Source organism: Cervus canadensis, chromosome 23, assembly GCF_019320065.1.
Source record: "Cervus canadensis isolate Bull #8, Minnesota chromosome 23, ASM1932006v1, whole genome shotgun sequence".
Taxonomy (NCBI): domain Eukaryota; kingdom Metazoa; phylum Chordata; class Mammalia; order Artiodactyla; family Cervidae; genus Cervus; species Cervus canadensis.
The window spans coordinates 29,132,923-29,152,565 of NC_057408.1; the positions used below are offsets into that span (position 1 = coordinate 29,132,923).

Sequence of the window (19,643 nt, forward strand, 5' to 3'; positions counted from 1 at the left end):
CAGACACACTGTTTACAAGTTCTAACCCCTTCAATCTTTCATTACCTCCACTGTATATATATAGGGGATTTGATTTATGTTGTACCTGGCTAGTCAAACATTTGATTTATGTTTCCCTGCTTTCTTTAGTCTAAGCCTGACTTTTTCTATGGGAAGCTGATGATCTGAGCCAGTCAGATGCAGATCTTGTTTTTAATGACTGTATACAGCTTCTCCATCTTTGGCTACAAAGAATGTGATCAATATGATTTCAGTATTGGCCATTTGGTGATGTCCATGCATAAAGTTGCCTCGCATTGTTGAAAAAGGGTATTTGCTATGACCAATGCATTCTCTTGGTAGAAATCAGTTAGACTTTGCCCTGATTCATTTTGTTCTTCAAGGCCAAACTTGTCTGTTACTCCATGTATCTCTTGACTTCCTACTTTTGCATCCCAATCCCCAATGATGAATAGAACATCTTTTTTCAGTGTTAGTTCTAGGAGGTCTTCTAGGTCTTCATAGGACTGATCAACTTCAGTGGCCTAACCAGTCACATAATATTAACCTTCCAGCAGGAATTATAAAAATTGGCTCAAATCTACATAAACTGTTGACTCTCCCTGGTCTGTCATGAGTTATCAGCATGCTTCTCTCACAGTGCCCACTTTATGTCTGCTCTATTTTCTTAATAAACTTACTCCTTTCTGAAATGCTGTGTGTCTGGAAACTTTTTCCCAACCCATGCTCCAACTGTCTCAACATTTGGTGACACAAATGGGGACTCTTAGAAAGGTTTCCCCAACCCTCTTTCCTCTCTTGTTTCTTTTTCCTCAAACAGGAAACAGCACTATAGAAGCAAACAGGAAAGTGACTATAGAAGCAATTGAGGAATTTTGGCCAGGGTTACTCTCTGGCATGTTCCAAAGGGCCTACAGTTTACCATGCCCCAGTAGTTACCACCTAAGCAGGTGAGACCTCTCCTTTCCTCTTCTCCTCCTTCTCCCTTACACTGAGGGCCAGGCCAATTAAAATTGTGTAGACATGGGTCAGGCACTTAGTCATTGCCTACCACTTGTAAATTCCCATGACAGGGTCAGGGAGTCATGGAACAGACCAGACTTTTTGTTCCCTCAGCAAGACAACTTCCATTCAAAGTCAGGCACATACTAGTTCAAGTAAAACACTAAATTTTCTCCCCTGACCACCACTTCTGAAGAAGGAATACAAGGCAGATTCCTCAGTCCATCTTCTCTGCTACTTTCACTTTTCCTCACTGGTGTGCATGCTCAGTCACTCAGTCATGTCAGACTCTTTGAGACTGTGTGGACTGTAGCCTGCCAGGCCCTTCTGTCCATGGGATTTCCCAGACAAGAATAATGGAGGGGAGAGGAGCTAAGATGGCGGGGGAATAGGACAGGGAGACCACTTTCTCCCCTACAAATTCATCAAAAGAACATTTGAACGCTGAGCAAACTCCACAAAACAACTTCTGATCACTAGCAGAGGACATCAGGCACCCATAAAAGCAGCCCATTGTCTTTGAAAGGAGGTAGGACAAAATATAAAAGATAAAAAGAGAGACAAAAGAGTTAGGGATGGAGACCCATCCTGGGAAGGGAGTCTTAATAGAGGAAGTTTCCAAACACCAGGAAACCCTCTCACTGGCGGGTCTGGGGGAAGTTATCAAATCTCGCAGGGCAACCTAACCAGGAGGAAAAATAAATAAACATCACAGATTACGTGCCTAAAAGCAACTCCCAGCAGAAAAGTACCCCCAGACGCTTGCAACCACCACCAGCAAGTGGGGGCTGAATGCAGAGGAGCTGGCAGCATCGCTTAGGGTAAGGACTGGGCCTGAATGCCCTGAGGGCAATTGGAGGGAGCTTATGTGAGATAGCAACTTAAACTGTGGGATAGCAAGAGACAGAGAGAAAATTAACCTGTGAAAAGCCCTAACCAAAGACACTGCCGGTCTGTTCGCAGAACAAAGGAAGGACTGAGCAATTCCAGAGAAGAGCTAGCTGGCTGCGGACCGGCCTATCCCCTGCTGGAGGCAGGAGGCACTGGGGAGAGGAAAGGGGCAAACTTGGCCCCAGAGATGGTATCCCCTACCAAACTGCAAACAGGCTTCCACTTTCTAACCAAAGACTTCCTGAGATTCTGGATGGTTGACATCTGCCAGGAGGGTCGCAGCTAGACACCAACTCCCCAGAGAGACAAGAGGCACCGGACTGTGCGTAGAAACTGAAGCTGGGACCAAGGAGGGGAGAAGGAGCACCACACCCGGGGAGAGTGCGCTCCTCTAGCTCCTGGCTGCCTGAGCTGCTTGGGTGGGGAAGGCACAAAACACAGGCCCAACTGTCTGTGCTTTTGTGGAGTACGTGAAAACTGAAACCTGAGCGGCTTAGGCCTGGGAAGTGCATGAAATTCAGGGCCCACTCCCTGTAGAGCAGCCTGGAGCCTGAGCAGTGTAGACAGGGAAAGCACACATGCCGGGAGCGGGGGCAAACCCAGTGTGGCTGGAACACTGCGAGTGCTCCCCACACAGGCCAGTGATATTTGTCTGCAGTGCCCCTCCCTCCCCACAGCACGACTGAGCAAGCGAACTTAAACAAGAGACCACCTCCACCCACTTGTGTCAGGGTGGAAATTAGACAGTGAAGAGACCTGCAAACAGAAGCCACATAAACAAAGGGAACCACATCAGAAGTGACAGGTGCAACAGATTAAAATCTCTGTAGGTAACACCTCCTACACCGGAAGGGGCCTATAGATATTGAGAAGTGTAAGCTGGAACAAGGAGCTATATGAAAGTGAACCAAACCCACACTGCCCTCAACAGCTCCAGAGAAATTCCTAGATACAATTTTTTTAATTAATTTTTATTCCTTTTATTATTTTTTCTTTTCTTTTTTTAAAGTCTTCTATTACACCCCATTACTCCTTAATTTTCATTTCATAACCCACTATAACCTTGCAAAAAAAAAAAAAAAGACCTATTTTAAGTGAAACTTCAATATATTTCTTAAATATTTTTGTGATTTTGTTTTTGTTTTTAATATTTCTATTGTTAAGAGTCTAACCTCTACTCTAGAGGTTTTTTAATCTTTGTTTTTCAGGTATTTGATGTCGTTTTTGACATTTAGGAATCCAATATTCAGTTTACCGGTTTTTTACTCAAGAGAGTGGATGATTACTCTGCTCCCCCTTTGACTCTCTGTTTTCTCCCCCAGATCACCTCTATTACTCCCTCCCTCTTGTTCTTCTCAATTCCCAATCTGTTGATTCTCTGTGGGTGTTCTGGGCTATGGAGAACACTTAAGAATAGAGTTACTGCATAGATCTGTCGTCTCCTTTTGAGTACCCCTTTTTTCCTCACTGCTCATCTCTATCTCCTTCCTCCCTCTCCTCTTCTTATTGTAACTCTGTGAACCTCTCTGGGTGTCCCTCACCGTGGAGAATCCTTTCACCATTAATCTAGAAGTTTTATTATCAGTGCTGTATAGTTGGAGAAGTCTTGAGGCTACTGGAAGAATAAGACTGAAATTCAGGCAGGAGATTTAAGTCCAAAACCTGAGAACACCAGAGAACTCCTGACTACAGAGAACAATAAATAATAAGAGATCATCCAAAAGCCTCCATACCTACACTGAAACCAACCACCACTCAAGAATCAATAAGTTCCAGAACAAGACATACCATGCAAATTCTCCATCAATGCAGGAACATAGCCCTGAGCATCAACATACAGGCTGCCCAAAGTCACACCAAACACATAGACCCATCTCAAAACCCACTACTGGACACTCCATTGCACTCCAGAGAGAAGAAATCCAGCTCCATGCACCAGAACATCGATGCAGGCTTCCTTAACCAGGAAACCTTGAAAAGCCAATCGTCCAACTCTACCCACTGGGAGAAACCTCCACAATAAAAAGGAACCACAGACCACTAGAATACAGAAAGGCCACCCTAAACACAGCAATTTAAAGAATATGAAAAGGCAGAGAAATACCCAGCAGGGAAAGGAACATGAAAAATACCCACCAAGCCAAACAAAAGAGGAGGAGATAGGGAATCTACCTGAAAAAGAATTTAGAATAATGATAATAAAAATGATCCAAAATCTTGAAAACAAAATGGAGTTACAGATAAATAGCCTGGAGACAAGGATTGAAAAGATGCAAGAAATGTTTAACAAAGACCTAGAAGAAATAAAAAAGAGTCCATTAAAAATGAATAATGCAATAAATGAGATCAAAAACACTCTGGAGGGAACCAGGAGAAGAAAACGGAGGCAGAATGATAGTTAATGAGTGAGGTAGAAGATAAAATGGTGGAAATAAATGAAGCAGAGAGGAAAAAAGAAAAAAGGATCAAAAGAAATGAGGACAACCTCAGGGACCTCTGGGACAATGTGAAACGCCCCAACATTCGAATCATAGGAGTTCCAGAAGAAGAAGACAAAAAGAAAGGCCATGAGAAAATACTCGAGGAGATAATAGCTGAAAACTTCCCTAAAATGGGGAAGGAAATAGCCACTCAAGTCCAAGAAACCCAGAGTCCCAAACAGGATAAACCCAAGGCGAAACACCCCAAGACACATATTAATCAAACTAACAAAGATCAAACACAAAGAACAAATATTAAAAGCAGCAAGGGAAAAACAACAAATAACACACAAAGGGATTCCATAAGGATAACAGCTGATCTATCAATAGAAACTCTTCAGGCCAGAAGGGAATGGCAGGACATACTTAGAGTAATGAAAGAGAATAATCTACAACCCAGATTTCTGTACCCAGCAAGGATCTCATTCAGATATGAAGGAGAATTCAAAAGCTTTACAGACAAGCAAAAGCTGAGAGAATTCAGCACCACCAGACCAGATCTTCAACAAATGCTAAAGGATCTTCTCTAGACAGGAAACACAGAAAAGTTGTATAAACGTGAGCCCAAAACAACAAAGTAAGTGGAAACAGGACCATACATATCAATAATTACCTTAAATGTAAATGGGTTGAATGTCCCAACCAAAAGACAAAGACTGGCTGAATGGATACAAAAACAAGACCCCTATATATGCTGTCAACAAGAGACCCACCTCAAAACAAGGGACACACAGACTGACAGTGAAGGGCTGGAAAAAAATATTTCACGCAAATGGAGACCAAAAGAAAGCAGGAGTCACAATACTCATATCAGATAAAACAGACTTTAAAATAAAGGCTGTGGAAGGAGACAAAGAAGTACAGTACATAATGATCAAAGGATCAATCCAAGAAGAAGATATAACAATTATAAATATATATGCACCCAACATAGGAATATCGCAATATGTACAGCAAATGCTAACGAGTATGAAAGGGGAAATCAACAATAACCCAATAATAATGGGAGACTTTAATACCCCATTCACACCTATGGATAGATCAACTACACAGAAAATTAACAAGGAAACACAAACTTTAAATGACACAATGGACCAGCTAGACCTAATTCATATCTATAGGACATATCACCCCAAAACAATCAATTTCACCTTTTTCTCAAATGCACACGAAACCTTCTCCAGAGTAGATCACATCGTGGGCCATAAATCTAGCCTTGGTAAATTCAAAAAAATTGAAATCATTCCAGTCATATTTTCTGACTACAGTGCATTAAGATTAGATCTCAATTACAGGAAAAAAAAAAAAAAAAAACTATTAAAAATTCAAACATATGGAGGCTAAACAACAAGCTTCTGAATAACCACAAATCATAGAAGAAATCAAAAAAGAAATAAAAATATGCATAGAAGCGAATAAAAATGAAAACACAACAACCCAAAACCTACGGGACACAGAAAAAGCAGTGCTAAGGGAAAGGTTCATAGCAATACAGGCTTACCTCAAGAAACAAGAAAAAAGTCAAATAAATAACCTAACTCTACTAAAGCAAATAGAGAAGGAAGAAATGAAGAACTCCAGGGTTAGTAGAAGAAAAGAAATCTTAAAAATTATGGCAGAATAAATGCAAAAGAAACAAAGAGACCATAGCAAAAATCAACAAAGCTAAAAGTTGGTTTTTTTAAAAGATAAACAAAATTGACAAACCATTAGCCAGACTCATTAAGAAACAAAGGGAGAAGAACCAAATCAACAAAATTAGAAATGAAAATGGAGAGATCACAACAGACAACAATGAAATACAAAGGATCATAAGAGACTACTATCAACAGCTCTATGCCAATAAAATGGACAACTTGGAAGAAATGGGCAAATTCTTAGAAAAGTATAACTTTCCAAAACTGCACAAGGAAGAAATAGAAGATCTTAACAGACCATCACAAGCACAGAGATCGAAACTGTAATCAAAAATCTTCCAGCAAACAAAAACCCAGGACCAGATGGCTTCCCAACTGAATTCTACCAAAAATTTAGAAAAGAGCTAACACCTATCTTACTCAAACCCTTCCAGAAAATTGCAGAAGAAGGTAAGCTTCCAAACTCATTCTATGAGGCCACCATCACCCTAATTCAAAAACCAGACAAAGATGCCACAAAAAAAGAAAACTACATGCCAATATCACTGATGAACATAGATGTAAAAATCCTTAACAAAATTCTTGCAAACAGAATCCAACAACATATTAAAAAGATCATACATCATGACCAAGTGGGCTTTATCCCAGGAATGCAAGGATTTTTTAATATCCACAAATCAATCAATGTAATACACCACATTAACAAATTGAAAGATAAAAACCATATGACTATCTCAATAGATGCAGAAAAAGTCTTTGACAAAATTCAACATCCATTTATGATAAAAACTTTCCAGAAAGCAGGCATAGAAGGAACATACCTCAACATAATAAAAGCTATATATGACAAACCCACAGTAACATTATCCTCAATGGTGAAAAATTGAAACATTTCCCCTAAAAGCAGGAACAAGACAAGGGTGCCCACACTCACCACTACTATTCAACATAGTTTTGGAAGTTTTGGCCAGAGCAATCTGAGCAGAAAAATAAATAAAAGGAATCCAGATAGGAAAAGAATAAGTGAAACTCTCACTGTTTGCAGATGACATGATCCTCTACATAGAAAACCCTAAAATTACTAAAACCAGAAAATTACTAGAGCTAATCAATGAATATAGTAAAGTTGCAGGATATAAAATTAACACACAGAAATCCCTTGCATTCCTATACACTAACAAAGAGAAAACAGAAAGCGAAATTAAGGAAACAATACCATTCACCATTGCAACAAAAAGAATAAAATACTTAGGAGTATATCTACCTAAAGAAACAAAAGACCTATACATAGAAAACTATAAAACACTGATGAAAGAAATCAAAGAGGACACAAATAGATGGAGATATATACCGTGTTCATGGATTGGCAGAATCAATAATGTGAAAATGAGTATACTACCCAAAGCAATCTATAGATTCAATGCAATCCCTATCAAGCTACCAATGGTATTCTTCACAGAACTAGAACAAATAATTTCACAATTTGTATGGAAACACAAAAAACCTCAAATAGCCAAAGCAATCTTGAGAAAGAAGAATGGAACTGGAGGAATCAACCTGCCTGACTTCAGACTCTACTACAAAGCCACAGTCATCAAGACAGTATGGTACTGGCACAAAGACAGAAATATAGATCAATGGAACAAAATAGAAAGCCCAGAGATAAATCCACGTACCTATGGACACCTTATCTTCGACAAAGGAGGCAAGAATATAGAATGGAAAAAAAGATAACCTCTTTAATAAGTGGTGCTGGGAAAACTGGCCAACCACTTGTAAAAGAATGAAACTAGAACACTTTCTAATACCATACACAAAAATAAATTCAAAATGGATTAAGGATCTAAATGCAAGACCAGAAACTATAAAACTCCTAGAGGAGAACATAGGCAAAACACTCTCTGACATAAATCACAGCAGGATTCTCTATGACCCACCTACCAGAATATTGGAAATAAATGTAAAAATAAACAAATTGGACCTAATTAAAATTAAAAGCTTTTGCACAACAAAGGAAACTATAAGCAAAGTGAAAGGACAGCCTTCAGAATGGGAGAAAATAATAGCAAATGAAGCAACAGATCAAGGATTAATCTCAAAAATATACAAGTAACTCCTGCGGCTCAATTCCAGAAAAATAAATGACCCAATAAAAAAACGGGTCAAAGATGTAAACAGACATTTCTCCAGAGAAGACATACAGATGGCTAACAGACACATGAAAAGATGCTCAAAATCACTCATTATTAGAGAAATGCAAATCAAAACCACGATGAGGTACCATTACAGGCCAGTCAGAATGGCTGCTATCCAAAGGTCTAGAAGCAATAAATGCTGGAGAGGGTGTGGAGAAAAGGAAACACTCTTACACTGTTGGTGGGAATGCAAACTAGTACAGCCGCTATGGAGAACAGTGTGGAGATTCCTTAAAAAGCTGGAAATAGAACTGCCATATGACCCAGCAATCCCACTGCTGGGCTTACACACCAATGAAACCAGATCTGAAAGAGACACGTGTACCCCAATGTTCATCGCAGCACTGTTTATAATAGCCAGGACATGGAAGCAACCTAGATGCCCATCAGGAGACGAATGGATAAGGAAGCTGTGGTACATATACACCATGGAATATTACTCAGCCATTAAAAAGAATACATTCGAATCAGTCCTAATGAGATGGATGAAACTGGAGCCCATCATACAGAGTGAAGTAAGCCAGAAAGAAAAACACCAATACAGTATACTAATGCATATATATTGAATTTAGAAAGATGGTAACGATAACCCTATATGCAAGACAGAAAAAGAGACAACAGGTGTATAAAACAGACATTTGGACTCTAAGGGAGAAGGCGAGGGTGGGATGATCTGAGAGAACAGCATCGAAACATGTATATTATTAAGTGTGAAACAGATCACCAGTCCAGATTGTATGCATGAGACAAGTGCTCAGGGCTGGTGCACTGTGATGACCCAGAGGGATGGGATGGGGAAGGAGGTGGGAGGGGGGTTCAGGATGGGGAGCACATGTAAATCCATGGCTGATTCATGTCAATTTATGGCAAAAACCACTACAATATTATAACATAATTAGCCTCCAACTAATAAAAATAAATGAAAAACAAAAATGAATAACGGAGTGGGTTGCCATTCCCTACTCCAGGGGATCTTTCTGATCCAGAGGCTGAACCTGTGTGTCCCATTGTCCTGTATTGGAGACATATTATTTGTACCTGAACCACCTGGGAAGCCCCAGGAGCCTAGGAGATGCCTCTGAGTCATCTCAAAATCTGTCTTCCACATTTCAGGAAATCATCAAAAGGTGAACCATGGTTGTTTCTGGGAACTTCTTTTCTGTCCTTTCCTGCCTTAGCTGCCAGGTGCATTTTCACATGGCTTGTGCCTAGGCTCATTACTGGTTGCACAGTTTTTGTCTCTCTCTGTCACATGCTCAGGGGTTGGTCACCTTTCATTGTTCAGCACGACTGTTGAGATGGTTGGTCATTTGTGCTGTTAGCTGCACAGTGCCTCATCTCACACAAAGGGTTCATTGGGACAGTTGTGACAGCTTCTATGGCTGGTGAGCTCTTGGTACCCTCATTCTCAGAATAGGCTCAGGTACATCTCAAGAACCCTCCCTCAGACTCACATCTAGGCTGTATTATCAGGAACTGGAAAAAAAAAAAAGATGCTGAAAATCTTAAAAACAAAAGGCTTCAGATTATTTTCCAATGAAAGTTGGCCCCACTACAAAAAGGGGGACCAAGAAAAATGGTCTTTTAATGGCACACTAAATTATAACACAATCCTCCAACTTGATCTCTTTTGTTGTTCCTTATGTTCAAACTTTCATGGCCCTTAGTCAGAATCGAGATCTGAGCGACTCATGCCATATGTGTCTTTCTGTTGTTGTTTTATCCCCCATTCCTCATTATCTCCTTCTCCATCAGATTTTCTGGCCCAAGACTTCTGTAATCAAAACACTGAATAAACTCTTCTAATATTCTAAAGAATCCCCTTCTAACTCCTTATATCTCTGGAGGGGGTGGTGGGAGAATGAACCAAACCTCCCCCATTTTTGAAAGTTCCCTTACTTCTTCAGATTCTGCTGATCAAATTAAGACCCCATCTCTCCAGAGGGACAATCCCTGCTGGGAAAACATCGTATCATCCGGTCTGTCCCTGTTATCATAGCCAATTTAAAGATTCTCTGGTTTAAAAATTTTAACTATGAGATCATGACCATAGAAATCAAAAGACAATAGAGCTGTGATATTCTTTAATTTCCAAGAAAAAATGGTTAAAATGAAATCTTTTTGAAATTACAAAACTGGTTCTTTTCACATGTGCAATTAGAAAAAGCTGCCTTGTTGAAATACATTTTTTTTGGAGCTCCAACTGCAAGAAAACAGAAATGTGCCTAGGAAAAAGCCTGAAGTCCTTATGTCCTTGAGATACACAGCCCACTCTGCCTGAGATTTCAAACTTGGGCAAATTAGTAGAACTTCAAGCCAAGAGAAAAACAGGAGAATGGGCAAAGAGACATTTTAAATCTCTTGTGGGAAAGTATGAGATCTCTGTCTGTTCTGATTTATGTATCTCAAAGACAATGTGTGTCTTTGTCTTTGGATAATATTGCCACTGTTAATTTGTTAATGAGCTTTAATTCAATTGGCCTAAAGAAAAGTAAGCACTTATAAATTAAACAACCCTAAATACAAGAGAAATTAAACTAAATGAATATCAGGTTCATGTGAAAAGGGAAATGTTGTCGTTCAGTCGCTAAGATGTGTCTGACTCTTTGAGACCCCATGGACTGCAGAATGCCAGGCTTCCCTGTCTTTCACTTTCTTCCGGAGTTTGCTCAAATTCATGTCCATTGAGTTGCTGATGCTATCTAATCAGCTTATCCTCTGACACCCTCTTCTCCTTTTGCTTTCCTCCTTTCCCAGCATCAGGATCTTTTCCAATGAATTATCGCATTGGGAAATATTCAAGGTTAAATTAATACCTGATGGTTTGTTTAACTAATTAATATGGACATATCTGAAGAATCATCAACATTAAAAACAATACTTTTATTGTGACTAGGTTCAATATAAACAAAAGAAGATTCTGTTATATCTACTGCAAATTTTCCAGCAAGGGAAGTAACTCAATGTAAAGAAACTTTTAAGGAAAGAAAATGCAAAGGTGATAAGAGTTTTGCGTGATTTATGTTTACCAATCTACAGAGTACTTATATAAAGGACAGTTTATATATTTTTTAAGAAAATAAGATGTGTTTTTAATAAAATATATAAGAAATGAATTACATTTTATTAAGTGAAAAGGAAGTACGTATGACTTACAGGCGACTGTTTCTTAATGAACAAAGTGATGAATACAGAAAGTGAAAAAAATGTTTGCAGAAAGTAGACCCCCAAGAAAAGAGTTTTGTGAGTGGTACAAGTTTCTTAAGACACACTAAACTGCCTTTGAAATATTTTCTTGTTACTTTGGCTAAGTGAATTACTACTGTTTCATAGAATTTGATTTTCTCTATTAAGAGAAAAAAGTTTTCTTGGAATGCTGCTTTAAATAACAGATTATGTGAATTACTTTGCCTATAAGTGATTTATATTTGTTTTTTCAAATGTTCTGTTACTTCGGTAAAATAAATAAACATCATTTCACAATGATCTATGAGAAGTATGACACATGTAGATAAAGTACATTTTGATTCTATAAAAATTAATTCCTGATTCATTGTCAAACTTTGGTATCCCAATGTCCTTAAAACATGGCAATGATCTACTCTTAAATCAGGGAATTTAAAATGAGTAAACAAAGGCTGTAAATCACAGTCAGGGTTATGAAAAATCCAAGATGGCCACTTGGCTTTTCCCTGCTCTCTAACAAATGTCACCTTTTAATTTGACAGGATAAATTCTTTCCTGGCTGCAGTGTTAATGCTTTAACAATGGAGGAAAAAAAAAAAAAAAAAAAAAAAAAAAAAAAAAAAGTGTTAAACATGTGTTTTCCACTTGGGAAATACTTTTTACAATCTCCAATGATCAGGGGACCCACTTCACTGAACAAATCATACAAGCCTTAACAAAAACTTCACAGACTTCTTAAAACAATTGCTGTCATTATCATCCTCAGTCATCAGGCAAAGACAGCAGGACAAATATTAACTACATGGGATTAAATAAACTGCTAAATATGATTGTAGTTTTCATGATTTTTTAATGTGACATATTACTGGGTTTTAGTCTTTATTTTCAGATATAAAGAAGCTCTTCTCCTCAAGCTACTTAAAACAATTTGGTAATTTACGTCTGTGGGTAAAATTATAACATTTTCCTTTTCTCTCTGTCCTGTCCTTCTAGAAATGGGAGACACTTGTGTACTGGGAAGCCTTATCAGGTATATTAAAAGGCTGCTTTCAACATGTACAAAAGTATCAAAGTATTTTGGGAAGTTCAAGAAGAAAACGAAAAATCACCTAGGCAAAATCTGATGACAGGCCTATAGTATCTGTAGTCAACGGATCAAAATTATTTTAAAAGCAAATTAGTATTTTCTGTGTTTAATATAAATGGGGATAATTTTAGAAAAAAATACATTTCACTAAATATTAAATTCCAGTGTTGTTAATTAAGGTCTACATTTACCAAGACTCACTTCTCAGTTAGTTCCTTGATGTTATGTTATACTATTGCAAGATTTAATTGAGTTAAGAAAAGGACATTCTAAGTTTGTTTCTGAAGCTTAACTTCAAAATCTTTCTTTGAATAAAGACCAGTTGTTTCATGATCTATAACCAGTTAAACACCAGGCTATAATCATTTAACAAACAAAGTCAGACTACCTAGATATATACTAAGCTATACCTAATGAAAGTTCTTAAATTCTTACTCGTGGTCTTACTATTACTTCTAACTATATTTTTTCTTATATTGCCTATTTGAGAAAATTGTTGTCTCTTACACTACTAAATGATGGTATATAGTTCCACATAAGATCAATGATTGTAATAATGTAACTCTAGATACAGGAAGAAACAAAAAGGGGGAATGTTTTCCTGGACTACAAGAGACTACCAGCAAGGCAAGTATGGCCCAGAACTTTTGCTATTTTCATGGTCTAATCCAGTAAGAACAAAGTGAGTGACCTCTCAGAAAAATCTTTGCCAGAACTTGGGAATGAGCATTCCTAGCACCATGGGACAAAATGGACATGAGATGCCCCTGAAACCATGGTCAAATTTATGGCCATGAAGGTGTCCTGCCAACTGGAAATTGGCAATATCCATCTGCCTCTACAAAGGTTAAATTAGGAACCACTTCACCTGCTGACCTTCAACATCCCCTGAAAGGAGTTCAGGGTAGAAATCAGAAATGAAACATTCTGTGCTCTGGGAAAAGCTGACAGAACAGGCCTTCAAATAGCTATATATTTTCAGGTAAAGATTTTCATAAGCTCCAATTATTGCATCTTCTCATACCTAGAGAAACACTAACGTCATTGACCAATGTCTGTCTGATCCTGGTTCTCCTAGCTAGCCCCTCTTTTAGGCCCCTTGGCAGCTTTTCTACTTCTATTAACCTTTGGGCCATATATCTCTAACCATCTTACTAAGCTTGTTTCTTCTAAAATACAACAAATACCTTTCCAGTTGGTGCTACAACAAGGATACCAGCCAGTTAGCACATGGACTACTCTAGAACAAGCTGCCTTGTCATTCCATGGACTCTTACCTCCTTTTGTAAATGCACACTGACAGAGACTGGGCCTTGGGACCCAGGACCCCACAATGCCCTGTCCGGCGGGAAGAAACTAGAGTTAGTCTTTGCCCCTTTGTCCAGTGACCCAGGCCCCCATGACCCAAGATGAGGATAGACAGGTTCACACGAGCAGGGTGTTAAAGGAACAAAGATTCGGCTCATAGAAAAAAAGAGGGGGGATTGTTGAGTCATGCCCCAAGGCCACATGTGCAAGGCCTTGTACTAAGATCGCAGAAGCAGAGCCCAGTGTGAAGATCACCTCTGAAACTGACTGACCCCCATTATAACCATTGACAAAAGCCCCCCTGATCATCACCAGCAGCTTCCTGACCCCAAATTGGGCAAGGATGCCCACCCTAGTATTCACTCTATAGTGTCTTAACCAATCACTTAAAGTACAAGTCAAGCAAGGGTGAAACTTGAGTATGCAAATGTGGATTTGGATAAAAGCCAGGAATGAAGGAGTAGGTAAACAATGAAATAAGGATAAGGAGATACAAAAAAAGCAGTCTCAGGATCAAGAATAGCCTTATTTGAAGCTTAGGAGGACACAAAATCTATTTGCTTATTGCCAATGACCAGGAAGTACTGACTGCAACTGTAGGATCAGCTCTTTCCCGCTGCCTTACATAGATGCAGGCACTTGATTAGAAAGCTTCCTACAAGATTCTGGCCTTGGTCCTGCCTTATTAACAAAACTGATTTATAACAACCCATGAGCAAAGTATCACTAAATAGTCTTCCTTATGTGGATTCTAGGATTGATTTTCTTTAGAGTGAATTATATTCTAGAGTTAATTTTTTAATAATATTCATTTACTTTTTCATGGATGTGATGGCATCTTATCTGTGTATGTGACTAAACCCAAGTTCCCGTGTCCAATGTACCGTTAGGCCAGACAAAGCAAAAATTTGGAGTTTGGAGTAGAGAAAGCCTTATTGCAAGGGTCAAGTAAGGAAAATAAGTGGCTAAGCTCAAAATGCCTGAACTCCCCAATCATTTTGAGGAAACAGTTTTTTAATGGCATAATATAGAGTGACAGCTGCATTATGTGTGATTTTCTTCTGATTTGTTGGTGGTGAGGTAACCAAGTAATATTACACCAACCGGTATGGTCAGTATGCAGTTGCCACTCTCCACCAGGTGGGAGTCTTGGTTTTTGCAGAACTCAAAAATATGCATTAGATTATTACCTTTATCCCTTTAGGAGAAACTGGTATTCCTGTGAATCATTTGGCTTAATAATGATAACAACCTGCGGCTGCTTTTTTGAAACATAGAAAGCCTAAGAGACTAAAGACTTTTTTTCCTTACAAACAAGAAATGAGGAACATAGAGGGGTGTTTTACCTGGGAGGATTCTGCATGGCTTCATGTATTTACTCAGACATTCCCAATGACAGTGAACTTTAAAAAGCAGCAACACATATGTAGGCTTTCTATCCCTACCTCCCCAACTACTACTCCCACCACACTAGCTAAAATCAAGGCTGATTTTTTTTTAATATCCCCCAAACAGAGCAAACTCATTTATAGCTACATGTTAATAATCTTGCTTTCCAGGGCCTCAGACATTACTTCCCTGTTAACAGTAACTTTTCAAAATAAGATATTTTGGTAACAGCATGATTTTAAGTTAGGTGCATCAGGGATCTTATTTATGAGACTAGATATAAACTATTTTAACCTGAAAACATGTTTTCTTTGTTGCATTTTAATGAATGATGACTATTCTACAATGAATATTCATTCCAGAATAGAAACAGGTCCTCTTCCTGGCTCTACAAACTAAGTGCTATTTTAAAAAAATGTGCAGGATATTGTGAGCCCAGAGACCTTCTTTTCCTGTTTTAGGAAAAAGTTATCTCTAATGGTGCAAATGCCATTAAAAAAAAAAAAAAAAAAGATTAAAATAAGGTTTTTATTCTGAAGGATTAGCCAAAAAATGAACTATATGGTCCATACAGTCAAGCTATGGTCTCTCCAGTAGTCATGTACAGATGTTAGAGTTGGACCATAAAGAAGGCTGAGTGTTGAAGAATTGGTGCTTTTGAATAATAGTGCTTGAGAAGGCTCTCGAGAGTCCCTTGGACTGCAAAGAAATCAAGCCAGTCAATTCTAAGGGAAACCAACCCTGAATATTCATTGGCAGGACCGATACTGAAGCTGAAACTCAGATACTTTGGTCACCTGATGGGAAGAGCTGACTCACTGGAAAAGACCTTGATGCTGGGAAAGTTTGAGGGTAAGAGGAGAAGGGGACAACAGAGGATGAGATGGTAGGATGGCATCACTGACTCAATGGATATGAGTTTGAGAAAACTCCAGGTGATAGTGAAGGACAGGGAAGCCTGGAATGCTATAGTTGAAGGGGGACTTCAACAGTTAGCAGCTGAACAACAACAACAATCTCATGGATAACTAGAGGAGAAGAGGAAGTATGCAGTGGAGGAGTGAAATTATATTCAAGGGGAATGATGTTTCACCCCATTCTTGTGGGGAGCAGAGCACAGAATAAGCAAGCTAAATATTCCCAAATTGTAATTATTTTTATTAAATATTTGCCTGCACTTAAAGATTATCTCTATAACATAATGAAATATATCATTTGTTGTCTTAAAAGAAAAAAAAAAAAAACAGAAACCAAATATTTTCTTCCAGAAATCTATGTCTGAATTTCAATAGCTCCTACTAGGTGGAAAATTGTATGTTATAAAGCAATGTGGAACAAGAAACAGACTTTGGTTTTAAAAATCAAGCCAGTTATAAGAAGGAAGTAATCAGCCTTTAAAGTTTAAATTGAATATATTTTAATTTTCAGTAAAAAGAAAAAAGTAATTAGATTTCAATTTTCTTCCTGTAATATTAAATTTGGGTTAAACAACTCCTAGCTATGATTCTTCATTAATCTCCAGATCAAATTTATCCATGATTAGGACTATCATGGGGACCTCAAAAATAATCATTGTTGTTAGTAATCATTAAAACCTATTCACAGAAATAGAAAAGTGAGCAAAAGTCATGAGGAAACAGCTCTCTCTCTCTCTCTCTGTCACACACACACACAGAGTCACACGATTATCCACAAAAGTATTCCTTAAATAAAAAAGAAGTTGTTCAAATTTATAAATAATACAAATAAAAGCAAAGACATTATTTTCACCTATCAAACTGGCAAATATCTTTTTAAAAGGTAATATCCAAGTTGACAAGAAGTCTCTTATGAAGTACATGGATCATTTTCTGGTGGCTCAGAGGGTAAAGAGTCTACCTGCAATGTGGGAGACACAAGTGTGATTCCCTAGGTATGGAAGATCCCCTAGAGAAGGAAATGGCAACCCACTCCAGAATTCTTGCCTGGAAAATACCATGGATAGAGGAGCCTGGTGAGCTACAGTCCATAGGGTTGCAAAGAGTTGGACACGACTGAGCAACTACACTTTCTTTCTTTCTTATATATTGAATGGATTGTAAGTTGGCATTTTTAGGAAACTATTTTTATCAGTATGTGTCCAAGTTACAAAAATGTTGATGCATTTTGATTTAGATATTTCACATCTGGGAATTTACTCTGAGAAAATAAGCATTGAATTATAGATTGATGTTGAAAAGTGAAAGTGATAGTCACTCAGTTGTATCCGACTCTGCAACCCAGACATCCTGTAATGCGAGAGCCAGACATCCTGGAATTTGAAGTCAAGTGGGCCTTAGGAAGCATCACTATGAACAAAGCTAGTGGAGGTGACGGAATTCCAGTTGAGCTATTTCAAATCCTAAAAGATGATGCTGTGAAAGTGCTGCATTCAATATGCCAGCAAATTTGGAAAACTCAACAGTGGCCGCAGGACTGGAAAATGTCAGTTTTCACTCCAATCACAAAGAAAGGCAATGCCAAAGAATGTTCAAACTACTGTACAATTGCACTCATCTCACAAGCTAGTAAAGTAATGCTCAAAATTCTCCAAGACAGACTTCAACAACACGTGAACCATGGACTTCCAGATATTCAAGCTGGATTTAGGAAAGGCAGAGGAACCAGAGATCAAATTGCCAACATCCGCTGGATCATGGATAAAGCAAGAGAGTTCCAGAAAAACATCTATTTCTGTTTTATTGACTACACCAAAACCTTTGTGTGGATCACAAGAAACTGTGGAAAATTCTTCGAGAGATAGGAATACCATACCATCTGACCTGCCTCTTGAGAAACCTGTATGCAGGTCAGGAAGCAACAGTTAGAATTGGACATAGAAAAACAGACTGATTCCAAATCGGGAAAGGAGTACATCAAGGCTATATGGGAGGAGAAGGGGACTACAGAGGATGAGATGGTTGAATGGCATCACCGACTCAGTGTACATGAGTTTGGGTAGACTCCAGGAATTGGTGATGGACAGGGAGTCCTGGCGTGCTGCAGTCGAAGGGGTCTCAAAAAGTCGGACGTGACTGAGTGACTGAACTGAACTGAACTGCAACCCATGGACTGTAGCCCACCAGGGTCCTCTGTTCCTTCTGTTCATGAAATCATGAGATTTTCTAGGCAAGAATACTGGAGTAAGTATCCATTCCCTTCTCCAGGGGATCCTCCTTCCAAATCACGGATCGAATCCAGATCTCTGCATTGCAGGCAGATTCTTTGACATATGAGCCACCAAGGAAACCCATTGTTGATCCTGAGTCAGTCAGTTCAGTTGTGTCTGACTCTTTGCGACCCCATGGACTGCAGTATGCCAGGCTTCCCTGTCCATCACCATCTCCCAGAGTTTACTCAAACTTATGTCCATTGAGTCAGTGATGCCATCCAACCATCTCATCCTCTGTCGTCCCCTTCTCCTCCCGCCTTCAATCTTTCTCAGCATCAGGGTCTTTCCTAATGAGTCAGGTCTTTGCACCAGGTGGCCAAAGTATTGGAGTTTCAGCTTCAGCATCAGTCCTTCCAATGAATATTCAGGACTGATTTCCTTTAGGATAGACTGGTTGGATTTCTTTGCAGTCCAACGTACTCTCAAGAATCCTCCAACACCACAGTTCAAAAGCATCAATTCTTCTGTGCTCAGCTTTCTTTATAGTCCAACTCACATCCATACACGACTACTAGAAAAACCATAGCTTTGACTAGATGGACTTTCCAGGATGTGTGGCTCTAGGTTAGTGATCACACCATCATGGTTATCTGGGTCATGAAGGTCTTTTTGTATCATTCTTCTGTTATTCTTGCCACCTGATGTGATGCTTATCAAAGCATTAATTATAATAATTAAATTTTATAGAAATGCAAATATTCAGGGATAAGGAAATTTTAATAAATTATAATATTTTATATGAAGATTAAGTGTATTTTGAAAATGGCATAGGAAACTTTTTTCTTGATTTTTAATTGAAGGTTAATTGGTTTACAATTTTGAGGCTTGACAGAAAACAGCAAAATTCTGTAAAGCAATTATCCCTCAATAAAAAATAAATTAATTTAAAAAACAGCATCTTAAAATTTAAGAAAAATATGGAATGCTTCATGAATTTGCATGTCATCTTTACACAGAGCCTTTACTAATTTCTACATCATTCAAATATTAATATATGTGCTACTGAAGTGAGCACAGGAAACATTTTTAACTAAAACAAACAAATAAAAAAATAAGATACAAACTATACATTTGACAGGCTTGCAATTGTAATAAATATATAAATACAAAAATAAAATATTAATATATACACTATACAGGTTGAAAACACTAATGGAAATTCACCAAAATATTAGATGTGATTTCTTTTTTTTTTTAGATGTGATTTCTTATGGGTGAATTTTAAGGAACATTCTTATTAATATAATTCTTTTTTTTTTTTTAGTTTTTTAGCAACTG

General features: G+C 38.3%; 1 non-coding gene across 1 annotated transcript; it reads right to left on the reverse strand.

Moving 5' to 3' along the window:
- Positions 1 to 19,276: 19,276 nt before the first annotated feature.
- LOC122425894 lies at positions 19,277 to 19,380 on the reverse strand. Its single transcript, XR_006265048.1, has one exon. It is a non-coding gene; the product is annotated as a U6 spliceosomal RNA (small nuclear RNA).
- Positions 19,381 to 19,643: the final 263 nt, after the last annotated feature.